General features: G+C 35.4%; 1 long non-coding RNA gene across 1 annotated transcript; it reads right to left on the reverse strand.

Annotated features, from left to right (window-relative positions):
- Window positions 1-864: 864 nt before the first annotated feature.
- Window positions 865-4,598, reverse strand: LOC149515377 (uncharacterized). Its single transcript, XR_016326520.1, has 2 exons — window positions 3,402-4,598; window positions 865-2,538 (listed from the first exon to the last, which is right to left on the reverse strand). It is a non-coding gene; the product is annotated as an uncharacterized LOC149515377 (long non-coding RNA).
- Between the last annotated feature and the right edge of the window lie 9,735 nt (window positions 4,599-14,333).

Here is a 14,333-nt window from a genome sequence, read left to right on the forward strand (position 1 = left end):
ATCCAATCTAAAAGATGTGTAGAGGAAATCGAGAGGAGATTGGGGAAGTTTATGAGAAAAATCTGTCGCTGATAAGTGGATGTCGGCAATGAGTGGGGAACGACATGCTTGTCATTTTCCTTTTTAAGGGAGTAGTGAGAGAGTGAGGGAATAATTTCAAGATGGAGGAAGAAGTAGGAAAATGAAAAATAGAAAAAAAATTAAAAAAAAAAAAGTGAAAAGGGAGCTGAAGGGATGCCACGTGACATCTAAACTGAATTTTTATTTTTATTTTTCGAAACTTAGTGTATGGATGTTTGTAATAAGGTTAAACTCGGAAGATAATGGTTTGTTTTACAGCTGCTACAGCTTAAATCTTTGGTTAATTCCTTCTGTCCGCTCAGAATCATGTTAATAGCCAGCGGGGTTTAGATTTCTTTTAATTTCATATAGATCAATGATAATTGCATATCGTGAATCTTAATCCATTTTTATGTCCATAATAAATGGAATACATAGTCGAATAAATTAGTATTTGAAGCAAACTATGTTTACTTACTATTCGACCAGAAAGGCGATGAATAAGAGTGAGTTTGAGCAGTCCATTTTTAGGTATGCCTGCTTTTAATTATAGGTTTACTTTTTAATTAGTGTTAATCCCGATGCACGGATGCATATTGTGATAAAAATAATTTTTAAGATATTATATAGTTATAATATGTTTTATCTTATATAAATATTTAAAAATAAAAATTTTTAGGAAAAAGACAATTGTACTACATAGATAGTTTAATATTTTGACATGTGAGCATCCTAAAAAAAATGACATGTCTTTAATTAATTTATATTAGAAAACAGTTTAATTTTAGATATCCTTTTTTCATATTTGCATATCCAATTGAATGGTTTTTTTTTTCTTTTTTGAGCCAAAAGAAATTGTAATATTATACAATCAAACTATGAATGATGGAAGGGCATATCCCTATCCATTTCTCCTCCGAAACCACATTAAGAGCATGTTTTGCCAGGAAATCAGCTAGTTTGTTAGCATATCTCTTCACATGCCCTACTGTAAAGGTCTTAAATGTTCTTCCCATGTTCCTCACGTCACCCAATATTCGCCCCACGCAGGACAAATCCTGAGCACCTGTCTTGCATCTATTAATCACTCTTAAGGCATCCCCTTCAAGGCATATTTCTTCTAGACCCAGTTTTTTTTTGCAAGCTCCACTGCTTTTGCCACAGCAACAGCTTCAATGATGATTGGGTTTTGAACTTGGGCGATCTTTAAAGTGATGGCCTCCAGGAAGTCCCCTTTCCCGTCCCTAGAGATAGCTTCAGCGCCTCCTTTGCTTCTCGATTAAGGGCTCCATCAAAATTGATTTTGACCAATCCGTGAGGTGGCGGTGTCCACTTTTCACTTGCTTCACTTGGCGTTGCTCCTACATCCTGTTTAGCTTTCTATACTCTTGTAGATAACACCCGGCAAACTGTCCCACAAGAGCTGGCGTTCTGTGGACCTCATCTTTCAAAACCAGGTTCCTATGATGCCATGTTGCCCAGCATAAAGCCAGTCCCTATTCGAGACTATTAGAATCCAGTTGTTCAGCTATTTCTGTTAGCCAACCCTTTTCAGTAGTTTGATCAAACTCACGCCATCTAGCTTCCATGTTCTGTAAGCTCCATACTTCCTTAATACTTGCGCATTCCAACAGTGCATGTACGATAGTCTCTTCCTGCAGTCCACACCTTAGGCATGCAACATCTACATCGATTTCTTTTCTCCTCAGCTGAGTGTACACTGGTAGGAGACCTTTATTTAGTCTCCACCCCAATATTTTACTAGGGATTTTAAGGTTCCACAATCTTGTCTAGAAACTTCTTTCCCTATCTGTTTGTGCAACAATGGTATTTCCACTCATCCTCATCTGATCATTCACCAACCAATGATAAATGCTCCTCACTGAGAAACGGTCGTTTGCTTCCAAACTGCAGAATAGTGCATCCGCATGGCTTTCATGGCTTTGTGGCAGCCCCATTATTGCTTCTTATTCTTCGTCAGTAAATAGAGCCCTTATTATTTTTGTATTCCATTCACGTGGAAGAGGTCGCATAAGTTTAGCCATTTTGGCATTTCATTGAGACATATCTATGAATTTCTTTCAAAGTAGAGCATCCTGTTATGAAATAGCCAGCAATCCTTCAAGATCCGTATATGGTCTCCATTTCCCACCCTCCAGCATAACCCAGCTTTAAGCACGTCTCTAACCGACCATAGGCTTCTCCATGTCATGGATGGGTTTCGACCCAAGGTGACCTGCATGAAATTTTCATTCGGGAAGTATTATCACTCAGCACCCTATGTACCAGAGAGTTTGTGTTCTGTAATAACCTCCAACACTGTTTGGCCAAGAGTGCCTTGTTAAACAATTCAAAATTCCTAAAAACCATGCCCCCTTCCCTTCTATTCACACGCAAATTCTCCCATTTGAGCCAATGTAGCCCTTTCTTGTCCTTCTTTGAGCTCCACCAAAATTTGCTAATAATACCATTTAATTCCTGGCAGACAACCTTTGGCAGTAAGAAGCAACACATAGCAAGACTGATTTAATAAATATTTCCTTACCTCCCATTTTTATCTAGAGATTTTTCAAAATTCATTGGGATTCAAATATTGGATCCTAATTCAAAAAATCTTAGATCCGAAAATTAAAAGCTCAAAAATTTTAATTTTAATTTTGACTTGATTTTACTGACCAAAGTATAAAAAAAGTAAGAAAAAAAAAACATGTGATTTATCTGTGCAGATTACTTTGGGATTTGATTCTGTTATATTCAATCTCAGATTCGATAATTCATTGATTAATCAATTATGAAAAATTTAGGGCCTAATTCATGAAAAAAGAAAAAAATTAAACAAAATCAAATCATGAAGATTTTTTCTAGATCTGGTGAAATTAAAGTTTTTTGAATTGAATTGGGATTTGATCCCTATAAAAAACTTGGAATCTGTGATCACAAAGGGAGTTCGGACATTCGCAAATCAAGATCAATAAGAGGCCATCAAAAAGCAAGAGATTTGGTCAAAGTTTTTGAGTCTTCAAAAGGAAGGGAAGATACGAAGCCAGCCAACAGAGGCAGTGAGCAATTAGCCTCAAGTACTGAACAAGAATTAAAGAAGCACACAGAAAGCAATAAAGGATCGAACAATTAGCAAGGAACAAGAGATCAATCAAGGAAAAGCAATCTATCAGCAATTTTAGAAGTAGTTACGAGACATCAAGCAATAAGTGAGAATTTAGCAAAGAGCACGGACAATTCAGGCAATCAATTAACAAGGAAGAAGAAGCAGTTAAGAGGAGAAAATACTCAACAGTAGCAAATAAAAAATAAGTAGAAAGCAATTCGGGCAAATCACAAACAGCTACCAGCAGCCAACACAGATTCAACTAACTTCCAAACCGCAAGCCAGTAAACCCAAACCCAGTCGATCAACCTACAAAATACCCAATACCTGGCATTCAAACTCAAAATCAACCAGCAACAACTTAGAAAACCCACCAAACCCAGAATTTCAAACAAAACCAACAAGCCATAAAATTAACCCACACCCAATAAACCCACAAATTGGCAACCAAAAAACCACAATCAAACAATCAAGCGACTGTTCATGCATCAAAAAGCCAGAAGAATTTTTGGTAGGGCTTTTGGCTTAAAGGCTTTTGGAGATCTTTGTGCTTTTGTAACTGATATTGGATTAAAAGATAATAAGTAGAAGAATTTTTGGTTGCAAGTGGCAAAAAGAGGAAGCAGACAATGGGTTTTTGGCTTAAGTGTTTGGGCAAAGAATAGAAGAGGGAAGGAATAAGAGGCTGGTTTTAGGTTAAAATAGTGGTTGTTCTTGCCTAAGGTTCGAGCAGAAAATAGGAAAGGGAGGAAGGAGGCACTGCTGGCAAAGTGGCACAGGCAAGGTGATCGGTGGTAGAGGTGATAGGCGAGACCAACGGGGAGCTCGATGATCGGTTAAAGTATGAAATTTTAGAGGTCTGTTCTTGGGAAAGAAACTTTAGAGAGAAGAAGAAGAGCTTGAAAGCTAAAGGTAGAAAGTTGAAAAAGAAAAAGAACAAAAGAAACTTTTCTAGATGTCAAAATACTACCGTTTGGATAAAGAAAGAAACTGATCCTTCTTGACTCTCACCCATACAACCCGCGTGACGCCTATAGTGACACCACCCAGTTTGAAATTTTAAATTTATGCTATGTTTTTTTTAATTTTTATTTAATTTATGTTTTTTTTTGTTTTTATGTTTTTTTTTTTTTGCATATTTTGTGGTTTTTTTTGCATTATTTTATTTTTGCATGATTATTAATATTTGTACAGTTATTAATATTTACATTATTGTTAATATATTTACATAATTTATTTGCATGATTTGTTATTTGCATATTTTATTAAATATTTATTTGCATGATATTTTTGCATTATAAATTTTACATGACTTGTTGTTTGCATGCTTTATTAAATATTTGCATGAATATTTTGGTGTGATTGTTGCATGATTTTATATTGATTTCATGATTTTTGGTATAATTTATAATATATTTGCTTGATATTTGCATGTTTTAATTATTTGCATGATTACATAATATTCTTGATAGAATCTTTGTATGACAATATTGTATAAAAAAATAAAGGGATTGGAATTGATTTTTGTATAATTTGCATGATATAAAAATCATATTTGATTAAGGTTTAGGCAAGATAATACATAATTAATTTGGTATCAATTTTGGGTGTAATGGGCTACTAAAACCTTCATTGAATGTAACTGACTCACAAACCTTGTGCTATTAATGTAGACCAATCTATTTTTTTTAGGAATCTTTAATTTACACTTAGGACAATCTTAAAAAGTATAAATTCACATAGATGATCAATCACACATAAATAAAAAAGATTGGTAACGACTTTATATTTTTTTATGTCTAATGAGTAAGTTCTCCCAACTTAAATGTTATGATACCTATGTATAGCATACAATTGCTTCATTGTCTATTTTTTTATCTAATTCTATCAATGATGTTCCTAAACTCTTTTTTTTTTCTATTTTTTCCTATCATAGTAGGTAAATCAAGGTACTTGTCTAGATAAGTGTCTCTTTAACCCCTAGCATTTGTTTTACCCTATCTCTGCATTCCATTTTAACATTTTTGCTGAAAAAAATGACTTCTCCAGATTCACCTATTGGACTGAACCATCTTCATATCTTTGTAGTATGTATCTCACCTTTCCATATTCAAGTTGGTTTGCTTTTAAGAAGAGTAGACTATCATTTGTAAAAAAGAGGTGAGTGATTCTAGGCCTATTCTTGCATGCATTGAAACTACTTATCAATCCATCTCTTTAAGACTTTGTAAGAAGAGTTGATAAGACTTTGTAAGAAGAGTTGATAAACCTTCAATGCTTAATAAAAATAGGTAGGGTGACAATAGGTCTCCCTACTGTAATCCTCGTTCATGAAGAAATTTGTATGTCATATCACCATTAAGCATAATATAATAAGAAACAGAGGTTACACCCACTTGGTATGGAACCCTAATTTAATCATCATAGATTTCAAGAAAGGCTATTTGACTCTATCATAAGCCTTAGTCATATATAATTTTAGGGTTACATACCCTTCCCTTTGTTAGGAATAATGACTCAAATATCATAAGAGATTTGTTTGAGATTTGTTAGATATTGCTTAATGGAGAAGAAGACTTGCAAAAAAAAAATTCTAAGAGAAAGGAGATTCTTAATAGGTAAATTTGACTTGTAAAAGAAGAATTTTAAAAGGAGAGAGATTTTTAATAGGCAAGTTTGTATGGTTATAAATAAGTGAAGTCTCTGTAGGGTTAAGTATAAGAAAAAGATGTAAAAGAGTTATAAGATTTTATGAGTAGACATCCCATAAGACTATTAGAGATTTATATCTTATGGGTGTATAGGTTTATATTGTGCATAGGAATAGACTAGAAAAGATTGAGAGGGTCTACATAGGTATGATGTATGGGTAAATATAGGTATGTGTTTGGTTGTATTAAAAGGGTGCATATGGGTATGTATTTATTTGGGTTGAAAATACTTCATAGGACTAGAGGAGATTAAGAGAGTCTATAGGTATTGATTGTTAAGTAGTTGATATGTTTTGATATATGTTTGTAATTTTTTACAACTAGTGGATCTTATTTCTCATCCGTGGATGTAGATTAGTTAGACTAAACCACGTTAAATTATTGTCTTTTTTTATTTGATTGATTGTTTGATTTCACTTTCACTGGTGTGATTGGATTCACTTCTGTTGGTGTAATTAGATTGAGGCTATTTAGCCTAACAAGTGGTATCAGAGCATGGTTCGAAACATGAGAAGAGGTAAACCTAGAAGAGCTCAATTCAAAAGAAAAGTTCAAGTTCAAGTTTTGAGGATTAAGGATTAGTTTGTGCAAAACGTGTAGACACACAAGAGATGTTAATTATAAGACTTCCATTACAGGTGAAGCCAAATATGTTTAGCATGAAAGCGGATGATTTGATAAAATTTCAGTTAAGATAGAGATTGTTATAAATAATGACTCAAATCCCATAAGAGATTTGTTTGAGATTTGTTAAATATTGCTTGATAGACAAAAAAACTTACATTTTATGAGTGTGTAGGTTTGTATGGTGCATAGGAATGGACTGAAAGAGATTAAAAGGGTCTATATAAATACGATGTATGGGTGCATATGAGTATGTGTTTGATTGTATTGAAAGGGTGCACATGGGTATGTGTGTGTTTGGGTTGAGAATACTCCATAAAACTAGAGAAGATTGAGAGGGTCTATGGGTATTGATTGTTGAGTGGTTGATATGTTTTGATGTATGTTTGTAATTTTCTACAACTAATGGATCTTATTTTTCATCTATGAATATAGATCAGTTGGATCGAATCACGTCAAATTATTATCTTTTCTGTATTTGATTGATTATTTAATTTTACTTTCGTTGATGTGATTAGATTCGCTTCTGTTGGTGTAATTAGATTGAGGCTATTTAGCCTAACACCCTTTTTATTCGTCTGCCCTTAAAGAGCATGAATTATCTCATAAGTAATCAATACATTATCAGATATCAACCTTCTAGGCATGAAAGCACTCTGGGTTTTGCTAACACAATGGGGCAAGACGAGTTTAAACTGATTCACAAGGACTTTAGCAATGGGTTTGTATATCACATTACATAGACTTATAGGGCAAAAACTAATCATTTCCTGGGTTGCTTAATTTTTGGGATGGGGACTATGTTAAAGGACTATGTTAGTACTATTTTTATCCTCCAAAGTGGTATTGCCGTTTAAAACAGATAAACAAAATTTTGTAACTTCATGCCCAACAACATTCCAATATTTTTGAAAGAAAAGAAGCAACCGTACTATTCGATTTCGGTGCTTTAGTAGGATGTATTTGTTCTAGAACCTCATGAATCTTTTTAGCTTTAAAGTTAGTCAGAAGCTGATGATTCATTTCAAGTGTAACTTTGGCCTCCACTGCTTCCACTATATCATTAAAAATTTTCAATCTTTGCATGGAAAAAAGTGATTGAAAATACTGAACTGCAATAATCTTTACCTTATTTTCATCCTCGGTCCACTCTCCATCCTTGTCTTTCAGTCTATGAATGAAATTATTTCTCGTTCTACCAGATGCTTGTGCATGAAAAAAGGTGGTATTTTTATCTCCCTCACACAGCTAATTCATTTGGGACCTCTGAACCCAATAAATCTCGCTTTTTTCCATAGCCTTGTTCATCTCAATCTAACCAACTTCGTCATTTACAACACTTCATTAGTGGGGTCCATGGATTTAAGCTCCTCATACTCACGCTTTAAGTTTGCCACTATTTTTTTGGGAATTTCCACAAGCTAAGTGGCTTTACTTTTTGAATGCTTGGCTCACGTTATTAATTTTTTCTACCATCCCATTTTGATGCCATGCATTCTATGCACTTCCCACTGTGTCCCCGGTTCCACTTTCCTTAGCCCAGGTCGCTTCAAAATAGAATCTTGATCTTTTTTTCCTATTCCTTTACATGTTCTTACATCCATATGTATCCGCACAAATTGGGTTATGGTCTGAGACAGAGGATTCCATATTTGTCACGGTGTATCTGGGAAACAACTCTACCTGTTTTGAAGTTCCTGTTGCTTTATCAAGCTACTTTCTGATCAGTAAGCAGGCCTCGATCCCACGTTCCCATGCATACCAGATCCTCTTAAAACCCAAATCCTCTAATCCTGCATCCTCTAAAGCCTGCTGAAAAGCCTCCGTTTGCCGCTCCGGTCTAGTGGTGACTCTCTTTTTCTCATGCCCCCAGAAAATCTCGTTAAAATTCCACACAAAGCTAAGGTCTTTTCAACTGGTTAGCAAGGTTTTCCAGCGTCCACTATGCAAGATTTTTTTTCGTTGTCTGTGGTTTTCCATAAAAATTGGTCACTCTCCACTCATTACCTCCATATTCGGAGACTTCCATATCAATGTGATATTTGGAGAAACTTAGCAGGTTAAGATCCATCTTGTCTTTCCACATCATCCCTAAGCCTTCGCTAATACCAATGGCATCTACTCCAAAAATAACTTTCATATTGCATTTTCTTTGGATCCTATCTAGGTCTTGTGTCTTTATTAGCATCTCACTAAGAAATACAATTTCGGGCCCTTCCTTCTTCACCATTGCGTGAAGAGCTTGAACTGTCCGTAGGTTCTTAAGCCCACGGTAGTTCCAAGCTAAGATTTTCATTGTTCTTGATAGGAGTGGAAACTAGTCTCCGTCATTTGATTATCATGTGGGTGACTGCCAACCTCCTCCACCCTATGTTTTTTCCTTTGAAATTCAACCTCTATCAGGTCTTCTTCAACATCTTCTTCGTGTCCCCTCTTTTTACCAATTTTTATGCCAGTACTGGTTCTACATAGTATAGGGCACCGCGTAAGCTTCTTTCATTTTGTTTTCAGCCCCTGCATGCCTTTGTTCTCCACGCAAACTTTTTTTACTCCTTTCCCTCATTCATCATGCGTTATATGGTGCAAATCCCCTTTGTAAACTTGTGTTCTTTCCTTTTCCCTTTCTACGGTCCCCACTCCTATATTCAATATTTCTACTTCATGCAACTGTGGTGGGCCTTCATCTAGGTTGCCCCTCTAACATCACTTCTAGGCTTCTAATTCCATGCATCTTCTAGCTTTTTGCTATTTGAAATTTTCGATCCAAATGGACCAATGTCATGGTCTTGACTTTGATAAACCTGGTTATCCATTTCAATCACGTGATTTTGCATGGCTTGGCTTCCATCACTACATCTATTTCTTTACCCTGACAAACCGCCATTAGATAAGTTGTCAAACATGAATCCTGATCCTATAATTTCTTTTTGAATTTCAGAGATACCACCAATTATGGATCTTATCATCCTTGCCCCACGACTTATGTCAGCGGAACCTTACCCAGTGTACTTACCGCTCCTGCTCTAGATCGGTTCACGATCGGGAAAGATAGTCCTCTTCCTTTGGTTGGTTTCCTTTTCAATGGGGAAGCTTGCAGCCAGTCACCATACTGCGTATTTGTCTTACCATCTGTCATAACGTCTAGATCCGGGGATCTATCGCTAGACATTGACTTTTAGGGAGTCGCCACCAATCTTTTTTGTCTAGGTGCGATTGGCCACCTATGGAATCTGTCCTTTTAGGGAACACCTAAGTTTAAGGGTCCCTAGAAGAATAGGTTCAGGTCTACAAACCAGAACAGAGTTCGGGAGTTCGGTTACGTGTAAGGAAGGTTATAGCACCCTCACAACGCCCATCAAAAGATGGTACCAGCTTAAATTTGTGTTATCCAAAAGCCTTAAAATTTTACCAAGTAATTAATTATTGGAAACTTTTCTCAATTGACTCTAATACTTTTAGCAGAAAATTGAGAAAATTCCCTCACCTCAGGAGTATGCAAGAAAACTACTGTTTCACTTACAGAGGCTCCGTCGTCGGATTATTTAAAGAAAAAAATAAAATCAAAATTAAGATAGAAAGGAAGGAAAGAATGATTTTTTTTGTAGGGAAAATTGATACTTTCAACTTTTCCCTAAAAATATTTTTTGGAAATTTCGATTTTCAAGGAAAATTGATACTTTCAACTTTTCCTCAAAAACCCTTTTTTTGAAAATTTATTTCTAAGGAAAATTGATACTTTCAACTTTTCCCCAAAAATATTTTTTTTTTGAAATTTTGATTTTTAAGGAAAATTGATACTTTCAACTTTTCCCCAAAAATATATTTTTTTTGGAAATTTATTTTTCTTTTAAGGAAAATTGATACTTTCAACTTTTCCCCAAAAATATTTTTTTTTGAAATTTATTTCTGAGGAAAATTGATACTTTCAACTTTTCCCTAAAAATATATTTTTTTTTTGGAATTTTTTATTTTTATTTAAAGAAAATAAAATAATAAAAAATAAATAAAAAGAATATTACACAAACCTAATCTAATAAATAAAAATTAAAATAAACAAAGAAATAAATAAAAAAAAAATTCAAAAAAAAAAAAAAAAAAAACCTAGAGCGGCTCGGATCGCGGCTCGGCTCGGCTCGGCTCAAGGCAGGAAAACGGCTCGGGGGGAGCGGCTTGGCGGCTTGGCTCGGCTCGGCTCGACTCGGAGGGGGCTGGCAAGCGCGGGTCAGAAAGCGGGTCGACGCCCGGGTCGGGCCGGGTTGCGGCAAAACGCGCGGATCCTCCGGGTTACTTAAGGCCAAAACGACGTCGTTTTGGGAGGGTATAAAAGGCACCTTCCTCCGTTTTTCGACAGAACGCTCCTCCCCCTCTCTCTCTCTTCTTCCTTTTTCTCTCCCTTCTCTCTAGAAACCGAAGAACACCGGTGCCGGATTCTGGAAATTTTCGCCGGAATCTGGAAATTTCACCGGAAGTTGGCCGGAAAGTCGTCGATTTCTGGGATTCTTCGTCGGAAACTGGGCAGGTCACCGGAAACTTCAATGTTGGCCGGAATTTTCGCCGTAAAATTCAAACTTCGTCGGAATTTTCGTCGGAATCTGGAAATTTCTCAGAAATTTCCAGAAAAAATTTTCGCCAAAAATTTCTAAAAATTTTTTTCTCACTCCCAGAACACTCCTAAACTTTTCCTAGCTTCCTATACGCCTCCTTTTCTCTTAAATCAGTAGCTTTGCTTACTGTTTTCTGTGTTTCTGAACTGTTCCAGGAGGTGCTTTATATAGGGATTGATCAGGAGTTTCTGATCAATCCCAATTCCTCCTTGGACGGGAATTCAATCTTTGAATCCCACTGGACTCTTCTGATTGAATTCCCACTTCCAATGGGATTCTTCAGCCTTCAATCTCAGCCCTCCAAAATAAAAAAAAAAACTAGATAATTAGAAAAGAAAATCAAAAATTAAAAATTAAAAATAATATCAGATAATTCGAGAAAAAGAAGATAGAATTAACAGATGATTAAAAAAAAATAATAACAAATAAAATAAGATAAACCCAAAAATATATTACACAAAAAAAAATAATAATAATATATAACTGTATAAATAAAATACATATAAATCTAATCTGAATAAAAATAAATAAATAAATAAAGATATACATAATAATAATAATAATAATAATAATAATAGAATACATAAAATACAAAAGAAGAAAAAAATATACAGGATTGAAATGGGCCTTACCCATTTGGGTCAGGCCCAATTGATCTGGGCCCGGACCCAATTGGGTGTCTACAGCTGCCCCTCTTTGCACATTTTCTGCGAAACAGAAATTGCGCAAAGACGTAGACACCCAATCAAGACTCAACTCAACATTTTTATTTTTTGATTTTTTGATTTTTTTTTAAATTTTTGTTTTTGTTTTCTGTTTTTTGTTTTTTGTTTTTTGTTTTTTTGTTTTTTTTTGTTTTTTTTTTGTTTTTTTTGTGTTTTTTTTGTGTTTTTTTTGTTTTTTTGTTTTTTTTTGCCGAAGTTCCTCTAAACAGAGGCACCACGATTTTGGAAAAATAAATTGCTCCTCTCAACAGAGGCACCACGACTTTGAAAAGTAAATTGCTCCTCTCAACAGAGGCACTACGACTTTGAAAAGTAAATTGCTCCTCTCAACAGAGGTACCACGACTTTGGAAAAGTAAATTGCTCCTCTAAACAGAGGCACCACGACTTTAGAAAGTAAATTGCTCCTCTCAACAGAGGTACCACGACTTTGAAAAAGTAAATTGCTCCTCTCAACAGAGGTACCACGACTTTGAAAAAATAAATTGCTCCTCTAAACAGAGGCACCACGACTTTGGAAAGTAAATTGCTCCTCTAAACAGAGGCAACGGAACTTTGAAAAATAAATTGCTCCTCTCAACAGAGGTACCACGCTTTAGAAAAGTAAATTGCTCCTCTAAACAGAGGCAACGAACTTTGAAAAGTAAATTGCTCCTCTAAACAGAGGTACCACGACTTTGGAAAAATAAATTGCTCCTCTAAACAGAGGCAACGGAACTTTGAAAAATAAATTGCTCCTCTAAACAGAGGCACCACGACTTTGGAAAGTAAATTGCTCCTCTGTTTATAAATTGCTCCTCTAAACAGAGGCAACGGAACTTTGAAAAATAAATTGCTCCTCTAAACAGAGGCACCACGACTTTGGAAAGTAAATTGCTCCTCTAAACAGAGGCAACGAACTTTGAAAAGTAAATTGCTCCTCTAAACAGAGGCAACGAACTTTGAAAAAGTAAATTGCTCCTCTAAACAGAGGCAACGAACTTTGAAAAAGTAAATTGCTCCTCTAAACAGAGGCACCACGACTTTGAAAAGTAAATTGCTCCTCTAAACAGAGGCAACGAACTTTGAAAAGTAAATTGCTCCTCTAAACAGAGGCAACGAACTTTGAAAAAGTAAATTGCTCCTCTAAACAGAGGCAACGAACTTTGAAAAAGTAAATTGCTCCTCTAAACAGAGGCACCACGACTTTGAAAAGTAAATTGCTCCTCTAAACAGAGGCAACGAACTTTGGAAAATAAATTGCTCCTCTAAACAGAGGCACCACGACTTTTGAAAAGTAAATTGCTCCTCTAAACAGAGGCAACGAACTTTGGAAAATAAATTGCTCCTCTAAACAGAGGCAACGAAACTTTGAAAAATAAATACTCCTAGACGATCATGTCCGAAGGAGTTGAAAGTTGTGTTTGAAGGGATTTCAGGAGATTATGCCCAAAGGTCTTATAAATCAACCCCGATACCAAGAGACATCCTATTTCAAGGATTAGGAACTTACCTGACAAGTTTCTTCTCAAACTTGCAAAGTCTTTTCATATCTGTCTTTTTCATGTGGGATGTTGGAACACCCCTGCTTCTTGAATTTGTACACTATACTTTCCTGAAAGTAGTGTATGCTATGCAAATGCATATGAATTTCAATGCATGCTATGCAAATGTTGGTCAATCAATTCCTGTTCAATGTATGGTACTCAAGTTTCTCAAGCTCTTTTTTTTCTTTCTTGGGTGTCAAGCCCTTTGATTCCTTAAGGATCCAATTGCACTGCTCTTCTAGGATCGAACCAGTGTAGCTCTCAATCTATCTTTTCCACTCACATTCTTCCTTGTTCAGTTTCTCAATACTTTGGAATAAGTTTCATCGATCGATCATCACTTGACCATCATTCAATGAATTTTTTAGCACTAGCAAATTTCATAACAAGTTTCATCCACCATCACTGGGTCATTACTCATAGGTGTCTCAGCATTAACCTTTCCAAAACAGATTTTGTCTTCATCATTCAATCACAACTTGCAAGTCATATTGACCAATTCATCCTCGTACTCATCACTTGATTGTATCACTGCCCCATTTCTTCATTTGATCACATCATATATCCTTCTAAATCATCTCCTCTAGGTTTCTACCATTTCTTCATTTTGTCTCCACCATCATCTTAGATTTCTTTTCAAATGAATGCAAGACTCTTTTAAGCACATATTCATTCATTTATTATCATTTTAATTTTTGACAAATACAATGCAACCAAGCATTTTCTCAATTCATCCTGGGGGTGAAACAATAAGAGAACACAAGGTGAATTATGGTAAAGATAAATAATGAAGATCTGTTTTGGTACAAAACAAATGGGAAACAAAATAAATTGGATACATGTCATTGGGGTGAATGGTATGTCCAAATGATGAATATTCAGACAATTTTCAACATTAATCTAGGATTCTTTTTCAAAAACTCATTCCATTTACTGTTGAAGTCAACTTGAGCTTGGCGAACTTTGCCCCAGTCTTTG

The sequence above is a fragment of the Durio zibethinus genome, chromosome 13, assembly GCF_047325235.1.
Source record: "Durio zibethinus cultivar Kanyao isolate XHJ-2024 chromosome 13, ASM4732523v1, whole genome shotgun sequence".
Classification (NCBI taxonomy): domain Eukaryota; kingdom Viridiplantae; phylum Streptophyta; class Magnoliopsida; order Malvales; family Malvaceae; genus Durio; species Durio zibethinus.